The sequence below is a fragment of the Marmota marmota genome, unplaced genomic scaffold, assembly GCF_001458135.2.
Source record: "Marmota marmota marmota unplaced genomic scaffold, marMar, whole genome shotgun sequence".
In the NCBI taxonomy this organism is placed as follows: Eukaryota; Metazoa; Chordata; class Mammalia; order Rodentia; family Sciuridae; genus Marmota; species Marmota marmota.
The window spans coordinates 19,548,927-19,564,934 of record NW_026000240.1 but is presented as its reverse complement, the minus strand read 5'-3'; positions in this window follow the sequence as shown (position 1 = coordinate 19,564,934).

Genomic DNA, 16,008 nt, shown 5'->3' with positions numbered 1-16,008 from the left:
AGTGGCCAAACAGGGGGACATCACCCAGTGTCATATTACAGTGGAGTAAGGAGAAAAATATAGGAAAACTTTTAAAGAAATAAACGTATTATCCATACAAGGGAACAGAAACTGGCGTGGTCTGAAAAGTTGTGGGGAAGAACTCACTCTCCCAGGACAGATCTGCTGGAACTACACTGATTCATTTAAAGAGTAATGAGTGAGTGGTTTGGGGCAAAGAAAGCCAGGGATAGCTGGAATTCGGTTGGTGAGCTGAACAGGGCTTCCAAATCACTGTAGTTTGTTAGTTTGTTATGACTATGACCACATTATCATCCACAGATCAAGGGAGCCTGAAAACTTCTGTAATAATGATTTGATCTTTGTCAAATCCAGGTGTGAGGAAAATTTTGTACCTCTCTCCATTAATGCAGCTACAATAGAAGAAAACATATTAATGAGTTCTAGTGCCTTTAGCTTCCAAATATACAACCTACTAAGCTTTTACTACATATCTGTAACATTCATGATACTAAACAGATTTTAATCCCCATTGCCTAAATGTTTTTCTCAACAAGTTATTTTTTTGTTGTTCATCAAGCACTATGCTCCTTCAATCATCCAAAAATGCTGTGAATTCTAGTCTTCTCACAATTTGTCAAATCAAGCGTGGAGTGTTACATCTCTTGACTCCATATATAGCAATGACTCCCAACCAGTAATTCTAGAGCATCTTAAATTTACAAGCCCTTCTCTAAATGGTCCACCAGCCATATTTGCAAATCACAGTGCATCCTGCAAAGTATTGGATGAAAAATAGTACAATAAGCTCTGTTAGAAAATGGATGGGACTTGGAATCAGATGTCCCCAGGAAACAAATCCTGTTTTCGCGACATATGAGTTGTAAGAGCTTAGAAAAATTGCAATGTCTCTCTAAAGATCAGAATCCTCATCCTTATAACAGATCAAGTGACATATCTTCTAGAGTTTAATGAAGATTGAATTAAAAGAATCTCTGAGAAAATACCTTTCACACTCTCTGATGCTGACCCATGGTTCAACAGTGCTATAATTACATGCAAGGAAAATTTGTACCAGGGTGAGTCAATTTGAGAAGGTCGGCTGAAAATAATATCTAGTACCAGCTGACATCCTGAAGAATGATTTTAATTTTGGTGGTGGATACATCTGGATCTAGTGTCACTAAGGGTGAGGATTTATTTTTTTTGCTAGATATACTGCAAGTGACTATTTCATTTGTTTTCTAATTAATATTCTTGGACAGGACTTTAGAATAATCACAATGGTAGGCTCCATTTCAAATTAGAGTAAGCCTGGTTTATAGAAATTGAGTAATTTTCCTAGGTACTGAGGTTATAAGAAGAAAAAAAGGGGGGCAAAATTATACCCCTTCTCTATTTATTTCTCCCCTATAGCTATTTTTCACATCATACTTTAAAATGGAATATTTCAAAATTTGGTTTCATGGAACCAAAGTGGATCCAGTAGAACATGTATATAATTTGAGCAGCAATTGGTCTGCAGACCATGATCCCTGAAGCTAATGATGTTCAAAGTTCTCTCCTGTATCTCCCTGCACAGACCATTCCCCAGACCCAAAATACTAAACTCAAACAGAAAAATAAGTAAACAAGAAAATAATTTAACACTGACTTTTGCTGCTTGACTCTCTGCTCTTGCCATGTTTATGAAGAGCTGCGAAGGGGAGACCAAAACCCCGCCAACTGGAAGTGCATAATGAATGGCCAGAACAGATCCAGGATCCTGAAGGCATCAGGGTAATACTGGAAATGAAATAAATCAGTAGCTTCAGATTGAGTTATTATAAACTAAAGCAATAAACAGCTACTGGACTCCATGGCTATGTGACCAAATAATTTAATAATACACTGTAAAAGCAAAACTGATTTAATAATATGCTACAAAAGCAAAACTGATTTAATAACTCACCATAGAAGTAAACATACATTGAGCAGAGCCAGGGCTTCTGTTCTTTGTCAGATTAGAGTCTAGTACCATATGTACCATCATTAAAACACTTAACTCCATGGAGATAACATCTCATTCCATTCTCTTTTTAAAGAAAATTTTGTAATTATTTGCTAAATATAGTCACTATATTGATGCTGCTTTTAAAGTATGTATTCTCAGATGCTTCTAATTAATAGAGAATTCAAGTTCAAGGGCACATTTTAAAGAGCTTTATCTTAATGACCTGTTGGATACGACCTTTGAGAATATCTCATTATTTATAAACTCAGGCTATGGAAAATGAACACTGTTACTGGAACTTATTTTTGTTATTTTTTTCGGCTGATATTTAGGAGACAATTATATGAATAGCTTCTGTTCATCCTCTGAACCACAATATAAAATCCATTAAGAAGTCTGTTATGACTGAAGCTAAATATCCTTTCCAATTGAGTTTTTGCCCATTTAGAATTAACTCCTCATGGTCAAAGGAACAATATTTTATGTCATAGTTATTGCTATGTAGACAGAATAGCCTAGTAAACTTGAACCTGAGGAAATATTTGCCAATTTGGAATTTTGGTCCTAATTTTTACCTTTAAAAATAATATTTCCCAGTTAAAGTGAGTGTTGATACTATAGAATTGTATGTTGTTAACAATACACTTTCTGTTTCCTCACTTATGTTTTTGATTCAATCCAAGAAGAAAACCCCCGTTAACTTACATTATCTTGTGTAATAGTATTTTCCTCTCCTTCAAAAAATATTAATTGTGTATTAACATCAGATCACAAAAATATTATTTTAAGTAACCATTTTATTTAGAATAGTTTTATTTACAAAATATTGCAAAAGTTGTACAAAAAAGTAGTATATGCTCCTTAGCAAATTCATTCCACTAGCAACACATTACAGTAGTATAGTGTATTTCTTAAATTAATGAGCCTATAATAAATACTATTTATTATCAAAATTCATACTGTATTCATATTTCCTTAATTTATACCTAAGGAATTTTATTTGTCCTGTGAACCAATCCATGATATCCCGTTATATCTAATAATCATGTTTTTTAGGCACTGTTTAGCTGAGATGTCTTGTCAGAATTTCTTGGTGTGAAATGTCCCTCACATCTTGAGAAGTGCTGGTCAGTTATCTGTAGACTGTACCTATAGTGAGATTTTTCGTACCTACTAATCATGATCAGTCTGGGTTTATGAGTTTATGGGCTGAAGCCTAAGAGGTAAAGTGACCGTTCTGTCAGGCTACATCAATACTACTTATTGATATTAATGGTAACCTTGATCATCTACCTGAGAGTTGTGTCAGGTTTCTCCACTGCAAAGCAATGTTTTTTCTCTCTTTTCATATTACTATCCTTGAAAGCCATGTCAATGGGAAGTCAGGATGGAAGACAAAATAAAGTACATAAGAGGAATCTTAACCACCAGGTACTTACAACTATATTGATCACATAAATCCATACACTAAAGAATTATTTTTCTCAGTTCTTAGTACCTGATAAATATTGAGCTTTCAACAGGTATTATAAGATGTACTAAAGGCAGACACCAGCAAAATCAAAACAAAAAAGAAAACAATAATCAGAACAAACTAAGCATCAGAACAACACTGGATATGACAAAGATGTGGGGATTTTTAAAATACCCATGAGAGACAAAATCAAAGGCTCCAATGGAAAAGGAATACAAAATAAAACATATTTAGGGAAAAGAAAAGCAGAAGAAAACGTAGCAGAATGGTAGCAACTGAGACTGAATCTCCAGAAAATGCTAACAATCAAGAACACTCCAAAGGAAATAAAGAATGCCGCTGGTGGTCCTCATCAGAAGACTGGAAATGGCTGAGGTACAAACTTGAATGCAGATCACCAGAAAATTCACATGAAGAAAGCCGAAAGAAGAGGAGAGGAGAAGGCCATCTGGGAGCCATGGGTAGTTTCAAGAGCTGTATATGTGCATCTTTGGAATACACAAAGAAAAGAAATAGTGGAGCAGAAGCAATATTTACAGTCTTTGTGGCTAAGATAAAGATCTAAATAAGAGACACATGTCATCATATCCAGAGGCTTTTAGAAGACCACACAAGACAAATACTAAAAATACCATATGTAGTCGAAGGATATCAAAATGCAGAAAAAAAAATCATGAGAAAATCCGGAAATTAAGAAACATCATAATAGAGAGAGAACTTAATAACTCTAGAGGGCTCATCATCAGAAACCATGTAAGCAAGAAGAGAATGGAGTGACATATTTAATTGGTTGAAAAGAAAAAAGGACTCACCACTATAGAATTTTGTATCCGTCAAAATTCTCCTTCAAAAGTAAAAGGGAAATAAGCACTTCATCAGGCAACTGAAAACTAAAAGATTTCTTTAGCAGCACACCTGCTCAGAAAAGTGTTTAAAGAAGATCTTCCTAGAAAAATCAAATGATACAAATCAGAAATTGGTCCTACATAATAAATAAAAACCACAAGAAAAGTAATAAACAAAGGCAAAATAAAATATATTTTTTTTAAGTTAGACACAGTAGCACATGCCTGTAATCCCAGTGACTTGGGAGGCGAGGCGGGAGGATTACAAGTTTAAGGCCAGCCTCAGCAACTTAGTGAGATGCTGTCTCAAAATCAATAATGAAAACAGCTTGAAGTGTACTCAATGGCAAAGCCTCCCTAGGTTCAATCCCTGGTACCAAAATAAAATATTTTTTTTTCATTCTTAATTGAGCTAAATAGTATTCATCTAATAATAATAGGAAGCTATTGGGTGAGCATAACATGTGGATAAGGTACAATGAATGGCTAGAATACTATAAGGGAGGGAAGCAAGCCTTTGGGACCACACAGTTAAAAGGCTCCTGCTCTACACTTGAAGAAATATGGGGGTTGAAAGGAAGACTCGGATTGGTTAAAAATGTATATTGACCCCTCTAAGGCAACTGTTCAAAGTGTAATTGATTGGGTAAGAGAAGAGATACAATTACATCATATAAATGGATGAAAAAATAATGCAAATCCAACCACATATTATCTATAATAAATTCATTTTTAATATAAAAACTTACATTTAAAGCAAAGAGTGAAGAAATAGTGCTATACTCACCATAATAAAAGAAAGCAGCAGTAGCTATATCAATTTCAGACAAAGAAAAATCTGTGAACTTGTATATGGTGATAAGTTTTTAAATAAAGCACTAAAAGCATGATTTATGAATAACAAAAGATAAACTGGACTTTATTAAAATTAAGAAACTACAATTTCACAATAAGTACCATTAAGGAAATGAAAAAAAAAGAAGAGACAGATTGGGAAAAATTATTTACAGAATTGGGAAAAATTATTTACAGAACAGTTTTTACATGTCACCAAAATATGTAGTGGCATTATACATCTAAATTTCAACAGAACAAAACAACCCAATTGTAAAAATAAATAGGTAAATAATCCATTAAAAATGCTTCTCCAATAAAGATATTTAAATGGCAAGTAACCATATGAAAAAAGGTGTTAATTTTCCTTAGTGAATTTAAAATTAAAATAATTGGATCCCCCTTCACACCTATTAGAATGTCCAAAATACAAATCACTGACAGATCAAATGCTGTGGATGTGGAGCAATAAGAACACTAATATGTTGTTTGTAGGATTGCAAAGTCATATATCCACTCTCCCCAAAGCTAAACACCTTATTATTGTATAATTCAAAAGTCATGCCGTAGTTATTTATACATCCAATTTGAATATATGTACATACAAAAACCAGCATTTGCATGCTTAGAACAGTTTTATCCATTATTATCCAAAATTGTAATCCACCAAAGTATCCTCAAACAGTGAATAGAAAAACAACTTGTGGTGTACCCTTGCAATGCATTGTTATCTGACAATAAAAGAAAATGAGCTGTCAATCAAGAAACAGATAGACATGGATGGACCTTAAATGCATACTGCAAAGTACAGAAGTCAGTCTGAAAAGACTATGTTTTATATGATTCAAATCATATTGACACTATGGAAAAGGTCACCCCCTTAGGTGAGACCAGAAGGCTGGAACATGAGGAATTCTTTTTCCCTAGTGGGATAGGCTCTGGCAAAATGGTTTTCCGCATGAAATAGGCCTTTGTTATGGGAAACTCCCTGGGTTTATTTCACAGTGATTTCTCTTTCCCTTCCTCTGCCAGAGGCACCAGGCCATCTTCCTCAGACCTGCACCACAAGAACTTAGTGGGATTTCTGCAGCTAAAATTCATGAAAATATGGGGGCGCCTTTAAAACTATAAATGTGGATGTGTAACCAATGTGAATCTGCAATCTGTATACGTGGTAAAAATGGGAGTTTATAACCCACTTGAATCAAATGTATGAAATATGATATGTCAAGAGCATTGTAATGTTTTGAACAACCGATAAAAAAAAAAAAAAAAAAAAACTATGGTCCCCAGATATCTTTATCATGCTTGTCTACATTCAGTCTCCAGAAATTTGTCAAAACTACTATTTAAGTGTACCCTACAGTGTCTTGTACAGCAGGTCTGCTGTTATAACTATCTGAACTCTCAAGATTTGCCTATTTCTGAAGATGCTAGAGAAGTGATTTCCCTTACATCCTAAGTTCTCTGGTGGATTTAAGATAACTTGCAATTATTAATTCTAGCTTTTTTTCCTTGTCATCCTAAGTACAGGCATCCCAACATACATGCTTTTAAAGTTCAGAGGTGAAAAAAATGATTATAATTTTAAGAAGGATGTAAGGAAAAATTCAAAGGGTCTATTAGTTTACACTGGCATCAGAAGAAAAATTTTCAAAAGATAAATTTATGATTTAGACAACTTTTGTAATCTGAAATGATGGGAAACTTAAAAGAGAAAGCAATTTAGGGAAGTTATTTCATTTTTTTTTATCCTTCTCTCATTTTATTGTTCACATAATAGATCAGAGGCTCTAGAAATTCTGAAAGAAATTCTGAAAGATAATGAAAAAGCAATTCAGTATGACAATTCCATATGAATATTTAGGTGTTTTAGGGGAAAAAGATATTTGATTTAGATTATTTAAATCTATATAAGTAATTATGAAGCAACACTCTCCTGAACATTTTATTAATGTAAATAATATTTTATAAAAATCACTGATTTTACCAGTATGCATGATTGGGAATTTGGCAGGTGACAAGCTCTTTGCCAGTGTTGATCAAGGGAACCCTACAGGAAACAAAGATCAACTCTGCTGCTGTCAACCTCACCCTGTTACAAGACAGGTGTACCATTTATTATGAGGTAGCAATATTGTTTCAGGAATAGCATTCGGTGGTTTTAGATTTTTTAAATAAAGAGCAGGTATTTGTGAAAATTAAATATTCACTCCATGGTTGCCTTGGAAACTGAGGATAGCTCTTTAATGTTTTCAAAAATCTCGCCACATAAAGATTTCAAAGGAAATGTCAAAAATCACAGTTTACACACTGTGCAGCGGAGTGCCTCAGGATACTGCAAGGAACCCACAGAAATGCCAAGGGTAACTCAAATGTTTGTGGGAAAGAGGAAGATCCTTGACATTCATCATGCACTGTGTGTAACAGCAACTCACGAAAAGCCACAGCTTCGGCATTGGATCCTACAAGGGCATTGATGACAACATCTTTGCACAGTTGATTTTTTTTTTTCAGTTTTTGTGATATAAACGTGTGCAACCATCAGTTTAGAATACTAAATTAGATGGTCTCATTTAATCTTTTTCTAAGGTTTGAGAGAGTGTGTAATGCATACACCTTCTATTAGTAAGAAATTATAGTTATTTTAGGATAAAATAAATATTTGATTAAACTCTAAGCTGTTTTCTTTTGGTCTTGGGATACAGAAAAACAATTCTTGAGACAGTAAAATTCCAGAAACACTCCCCCCCAAAATATTGAGAACCTTTTGTAGAAAATTTAAATCACCATGTCTTAAAATGAAGGATGCAGTGGCAGAGACGAAATAACCTTAAACAGAAAAATTTGACTATTGGTGGGTAAGTTAAAACTTTTAACAATGAAAGTTATAATGGAGTCAATATTTACCAAAAGTCATTAAACTCAATATATTGGGAAAATAAACTTGCCAGGACTGAAAAGGTTGTAGAATGAAATGCTTATTTTCCTGTCTAATTCTTTTTCTTTGATTTTAAACATGCAGGTTAATTTTTAGTGACACAATATAGTTAACACTTGCTGTCCCAGCAGATAACTAAACTAGATCACCTATTTTCTTCCAAATACAAAACCATTTAGATCAAACCCAAGCCCATAGTGCCATTGCATATGGGGTCTACATAGTTTCCATATTTTTTTGTACTCTCCTTAGAGTCCTGACTTTTGATTTAAATGTACTCAGAAGTGTTCATGTTATTTAGAATTAGGTTTAATGCTAAAATGTCTTTTACTGAAGCATTACTCTTATAATTACAAACATTAGTAGGCTGACAGGTCTAATTACATATCCAATTATGTGTCTAAAATGTTATTTAGGCTTTAAATGATTACTTTAAATGGTAATTTTAAAATTAATAGTCCTAAGATTGCTTCTAAGGAATCACTACGGGAAAATTTCAACATGGTCTGTAAGCATGCTATATGGTCTCAGTTCTGCCTCAAAATGTGTGATACATTTAGTTTATTACCATTATAGGAAAGTAAACATGACACAAACATGACCTTTTTAACAATGTCTAAGTGCTTTATTCAGTGTCATTAGGTGTCTTGTCATTGCTGTGTAAATATCATCTCCATTCACTTACAGAACAGTTTCAGCACCACCAACTAAAACTCTGCATGGTTGACCCCTCATTTCTCATGGCCCCTTCCTCCCACCTTTTGGCAACCACCTTTTATGTTCTGTTTCTGTGAATTTGATCACACTAGGTATCTTTAATTAAAATCATAAAGTATTTGTCCTTCTGTGCACAGTTTATTTCACTTGATGTATTGGTTTCAAGGTTCAACTATTTTGCAGAATGATATAGGTTAGATATTGAATGTCCCCTATGGGACCATATGGTAAGGGTTTGGTCCCAAATGTGATGTTTGTATACTATATATATAAACTATATGGTTTTTCCAAATTTCAGTTATCATTCTCTAAAATATTACTACCATTCCCATCATATTAACTCAGAGTAAACCAGAAACTATCAGAGGATCAAATCTATTAGTTTCAATATACTTTATCATTTCTTCTTTGATGGCAACTTCTGTGTTCCTTATGATATCCAGGATTTATTAAACATTCCATTTAATGGCACCAATGATATCAGATGATTTTCACATGAGCTACTCCCAATGTCTTCTGCATCACATATTATTCTTTCAAATAAATTAACATGGATAACTTATAAAACAATAGTATTACAAAAACAAAATTTTGACTAGTGTAACTTTATTTTTTATATACATAATTTATCTTTATTATACTTCAATATAATAACAGGAAACATCAATGGTGTTTGTGCCACATTGTGCAAAAAAAGAACGTGTAGCTGCTGAAAATAGATACAAGAACATAACAAAGAATTCCGAGGAACATTGGTTTTCTCAAAGAATTAATATAAGGACTAGAGATGTAGCTCAGTGGTAGAGTACATGCCTAACAAATGTGAGGCCCTTAGTTTGAACACCAGCACCACACACAAATAATAATAATAATTATTATTGCATAGTTTCAGTTTTAATTTGTCCTGAAAAATGAAGTGCTTCTAACAGTCTTAGATTTTGAGAACAAATCTATTTAAATTATAACTAAGTTCAGTTTTATTTTATAAAAGTGTGGGAATTGAAACAAACATTCAGACACTGTTTAAAAGACTATATGTGTGTCCACATTAGGAATTAAATGGTAACTCAGAATCAATTATTTTAATTTCATATTTGCATATATATAATTATGTAATAGTATATATGTTTATATATACAATTTTTGGCCATTTTCATTCCTTCATTCATTGATTAAATCTTCCTAAGCAGTTTGGACCAGCTGGCAGAGTGAGGTCACTCATGTGTTCTTGAGCACATCACAGTATAAATGTGCATCAGCTTTCTTGAGCCTGGAAGGACAGTCATTTCTAGGCTAGAATATTATATATTATTGATGGATTCAAAATGTCCCAAATTCTCTAGTGCTTAAGTCTTCTAAACTGCCTAATTCAGATTAAGTGAAAGACTTTAAAAGTCAGTCCTTCAGCTGAAATACCCCAGGGCTGAAATCAGAGCTCTACATGTTAAGGCTTATTAGTATTAAATCAATATTTGTCAACCACCTAATTAGTCAAAGAGGAGCCCAGTGTCTCAATGACAGAGTAGTTGACATTGTTTGACTTCCTTGTCCCTTGAGTACCAAAGAAATCATGCAATGGGACAGAAAGGAATACATTATACTGTTAACAACTTTACTTCATGATGACTATATAAGAGCAATAGAGCTTTGTGAAATTAAATTATATTGCAATAGTATTCAAAGCAAAAAACATTGTTAACATGAGGAGTGTCAGATTCCAATGTATTTATCTAACTTACAGATTAATTATTAAGTATGTACATGGCACAGAATGGGAGACAGATAATATACCTATGTAGGCACAAATGTATACAGGTACTTTTTCTTCTTAAACATGCATACATATTTGTTATCTCTCATAGGTGTATTTTTGCTAATTGTGCTTTCATATTTATTGTCATTTTGTTGCTATGTAATTCTCATATTTCTTTGACATTCAGTAGAATGCTTGACTATTTCTGGATAATTATATGTGTGTTCTCCAAATAATTGTCTGTTTTGTTTGTTTTGTTTTGTTTTGTCTTTTTTGTTTAGAGCTGGGGGTCAAATTCAGGGATTCACACAGGCAAGACAAGCTTGACACTGAGCTAAATCCCACCCTTCCAAATACTTGATTTTTGCTATTGATTTTGCTTTCTGAGATTATCGTTTGGCATCAGCATGGATGGGTTAGACTTCCATATTTCAAAGTGGGGTAATCACAATGAATTCCAGTAGGAAAAAAAAATTGTCCAAATTTCTGTTTCAAACATACATAAATTTAAAATTACAGTATCATTTACTGTTATGGTTTTGATGTGGTATCCCTCAAAAGCTCACATGTGAGACAATGCAAGAAGGTTTGGAGGAGAAATGATTGGGCTATATCCTTGACCCAATCAGTTAATCAATCCTTGATAGGGTTAACTGAATGATAAGTGGAGGCAGTGGGACATGGCTGAAAGAAGTGGTTCAATGGGTTGTGGCTTTGGGGCATATATTTGTATCTGGCAAGTGGAGTCTCTCTCTGCTTCTTGACCACCATGTGAGCTACTTCCTTCTGCCACACTATTTCTCCATGATGTTTTGCCTCACATCAAGACCCAAGGAATGGAGTCAACTGTCCATGGACTGAGACCTCTGAAACCATGTCAAATAAGTAAAGTTTCAATAATATTTAAGATATGAAGTTGGTATAGTGCAAGTTTATCTTCCCAGGCAAGAACATGAAAAACGATTCATGTCTTATTTCAGACTTCTATTGCTAACATGATGTGAAAAAACTGGGAAGAAATTTATGAACTTTGCTATACAATCTTGGAAAAATATAACCCTAAAACCTGAAAAATATCAAAAATATCCCATAAAACAAGTAAAAGAAAAGTAGTAAATTTTAAGTACTAGTTAAAATATGAATTTGTATTCTCTAAATTATGTTGCTAGGCTATGTAGAAAAGAAATTAATGACAACAACTTAGTGGGCATTTGTATAAATTAGTGTAAGAGCCCCATACACATTTCTTTGGAAGTTTTAGGGAATAGGAGGGTTTCTTTAATATGTGATACTATAAAGTACAGTTCTAATCTATTGAAATATCTTTGTGTTGACTGAATGACTAAAGTTATTACTGTGATGTGTATATATATTCTACATTGCTTCTATCCACTGACATTTTGTCTTATTAGTTATTTTTCCAGCATGCATAGTCTACAGTAGTCATGTCTGTATTTGCACAGTAGGACACAGAATTAACATCTTTAAGACAACATGGAAAAAGATTATCTCTATTTTGGGGACTTAGGGCGAAAATGCATCTTTGCCCCATGCTTTGAATATTCTCAACATTTGTCTTTGACTGATATTGGGGATTCTTGTGTATGCATATGACCAAATCCAATGCAGTCATTTAAAAAAAGCAAAAACAACAACAAAAACCAACAACAACAACAACAACAAATAACCTTAACTGATTAGTTTCAATTATTTCTTTCAATGACCTTTGACAATCATCTAGTATGTCACATAATTAAAATTCTCTCACAACTTTTAAAACTAAACAGCCCTTGAGGGAATTGTGATAAAAAGCTGTTCTCTTTCCTTTCTGGCACAGTCTTGCAATTAATTCTGTGATTAACATGGTAAGTCTTATCTGGGTTATGGAATAACTTCTTGGTTAAAATACAGGAATTTTCTCTTAATGATCACTTGTCTTAGTTAATTTACTTCAGCCCTCTAATATGCAGTGTTTGGATTTCTAAAAACAGAGATGAAAACAGAATCTGCTGCATAGATTCATTCAAATTGGCATGAAGCATTTAGTGCAGAGAGTTAAATGCATCACTTGGTAGATGGTCCCTGCTGTTTTTGTCCCTACTGTAAATATTTTAATGATATGTAAATCCTCTGTATTATATAACAAAATAATTTATGCTGTGTTAGGCAGTTAGTTCATTGGTTGATTGGCTAAAGATAGTTTTTTGATGTCAGGAACCAGGTCTTATTCCTTTTTTATAGATTTCAAGTCCAGTAAAATCTTTAGACAACACAGAGAAGGAAAATGCTGAATGATTAACTGTGCAGGTAGATGTAGAGAGATACCAAATTTTCAAAGTTGATGCCAAACATAATAAAACAATAAAACCAACTCAACACAATGTTTGTGTTTTGGATTTTAGTATTTTGAACATGTTCTGTGGGGCAAATACTAAGAGTTACATGGAGCTGTTGTTATCATCAAAGTTATGAATGGAATTATTTATGATTCATCACTGAAATGACACATATAAAAAGGTAGGATTTTTCTTTCTAAAACTATGGATGTATCTATACTAATTCTGTTGCCATATAATTAAGCAAAAGTAAAATAATTAGAAAGTCATTATTCTAAATAAAAAAAAACACATGTCTGTAAACCGTGAAATAGAAAGAACCTTTATGTCTTCTCTTAATTCATGTTTAAATCTCTGCACTAATCTTTCAGTCAATCTTGGGCTGAAATTGTTCTGAGCCTCAGGATGATTGTCTAGGATAACAGAGAGTACAACTAACAAATAATCATAATACAGTAGAATTTAAAAAAATATAGATTATGCACAGGGAGCTCTCCAATGTGCTGGGATATTCTTTGCCTGAGGGAAGGGTTAAATATTTTTTGTGTTTGATCACAGAACAGGGGGCGGGGGTGGGAGGAGAACCTGGTTAGCCAGGGCTAGGAGATATATTAGGACTTAAAAGGGAAAAAATCTATCTTTGAGACCTGTAAATACTCTCAAGGTGCTTTAGACTTCTTTCTCTCTCTCTCTCTTTTTGTATTTATCATAAGTCAATATTCTTTAAACTTGAGATTTTGCAAAGTCATATACAGTACCTGAATTTTCTTTTCATTCTAAATTGCTTACTTGTTAATCTTAACAACCACATCAATCCAGCTAAGCATCTACTACTAAACTAAGCAATATATTAAAATATCGGGCATGATATGGCATCAGTAGTAGTTAAAATCTCAAAAATATTCACCTGTATATTGACAAAATTATTAAAATATGAAATGGATAGAAACTTATAAAAAGCATTTTGTGATCTATTCTTTTTTCTTTCCATTGCTTTATTTAAAGCTTTTTTCTCTTTTTTCCCTGTAATCAATCAATAAACAATGTATCTTTCCATGATATTGATATTGCTATGATAGATTAAAATTCTTTGTCACCTTATCTGTTGAAAAATAAAGACTCTTCCCCTTCCTCTCAGATCTTAGTGCTCCTGTGATTGGTTTCAATAATAAAGCACAACAGAAGAAATGCTATGTAATTTCTGAGGGAAGGTCTTAAGAAATCGATAAGTGGTGCCTTTGTGTATTGAAATATATTATTTTGGAACCACCGTGTTATGAAAAATCCCAAAAGATTTGGATAAAATGCCCTATGGGAGGAGCAAAAACATGCTTTCCAGTCCAGCTGAGCCCCAGCCCTTAGCCTGCAACTACTGCTAGCCACATGGGTCAGCTTCTCCAAGGCTTGAGTCCCAATCAAGACTCCAGTTGGACACAGTCCAAGACAACATCACATAAAGCAGACTCATAAGAAATCATAATACATTTTGTTTTAAGGCAACAAAATATGGGCTGGTTCTTTATGTAACAATTGACAAAAGAGAGGTGCACGATTTTTTAAAGTTTTTTTTTTCTAGAAAGTGTTTGTAGTGAAGCTCGCTCTTTTACTTTTTGAAATGCTACTTTTATGCTGATTGAGGAGCATATTTTTCCATTGTTCCCTGTGCTTGTGTGGTGTGTGTGTATGTGTGTGTTGTGAACACGTGCACATGTGCCCCCGAGTTTGATCCTGAATAATAATGTTTTATTCATGAAAACTACATCTGTTAAGATATATTACCTCATCACTATATTCCAATTCTCTGTTTTCAATTTATTTAATACCTAGTTAACATATATATTTGTAGTATTTTAATTTCGTTTAGGGAATATGGGTTTGGTGGGGAGGGTGAAGATGGTCAAATTCATTTTGAAACTGTACCTTCAAAAAGCATCACAAAGGTGCAGTGTCTCCTGAATATGCCTGAATCTACTAGATGATGAAACCCAGGACTTTGAAATGTGAAGAGCAGGCAAATTATTTTCTTTCAGCACTTATTTTATTCTTTCCATTGACTTTAATTACATTATTTCTATGCAAAAGACTTATTTTCTATTATTCCAATACTGATGAACCTGATTTTTTTTTTTTTAATTTTCTAAAGGCGGAACAAAATTCCTTCCACAGCAACCTGTTATTTGGTTCCCTCTGGTCCTGCAACAGAGTTCTGTCTCTTCTCATTTGAATACATTCTACTGTTTTCACTCTTGAAAAAAAGAAAAAAAGATGTCTTCCATACTTATCCACCATAGCAGCAGTAATTGTGTCTTTATAGATATTTTGCATTTAAATCTGGGGCTGCCATACCAGAAAACATTTTTAAGAAGGTTATGAAATTTGTAACAAAATTTTACAAATCTATTCATTAAGTGTCAAAAACAATTCCACTCAAATAACTAAAAAATCATTTCATTTTCCAATAAGCCCATGTCTGCATCTCCAGATGAATCATTTGTGCTCATTCAGTATTAACACTGATGTCAATACATGTTAAGAACCACTAATAGCAATGCCAATATTTTTCTCACTGAGTTTATATGTAAACGGAAAAATAAAATAACTCATCAGAACAGCAACAAATAGAGTTTGGGAACATTTTTCAGATACAGAGAATAGAAGCCAATGCTGACAGTTTAGTCAAAATACAAGTTAATGGACAAGTTAATGGACTTTATGATTGGAATATGTGACTTTCAGAATTTGAGTGTGGACTATGTATGCATTAATTAGTTATGCTATTCTTTATATATATTTTGCATATGCATGTATGAATATGTATGTGTATGCTTATGAATATGAATGAAATAAGTATAAAGTAGCACAAATATGCCAAAAAGAAAACTTGTCAAGTATCTAATTAAAATGCAGTTTGAATCTTTCATTATATTGATATAAAGCATATTCAATATTCAAAATACTCTTACATTGGTAATAAACTGTACAGAAGAAACTGCAGAAAAGTATTTTTAGTCTGTGATGATTTTCCAGCAATGTCATTATCCATAATTGAAAGTGCAACTAGGTCTTTCCTTAGTGATTAGCTTTGAATCTTCTCTTACTTAAACATCTTCTAAAA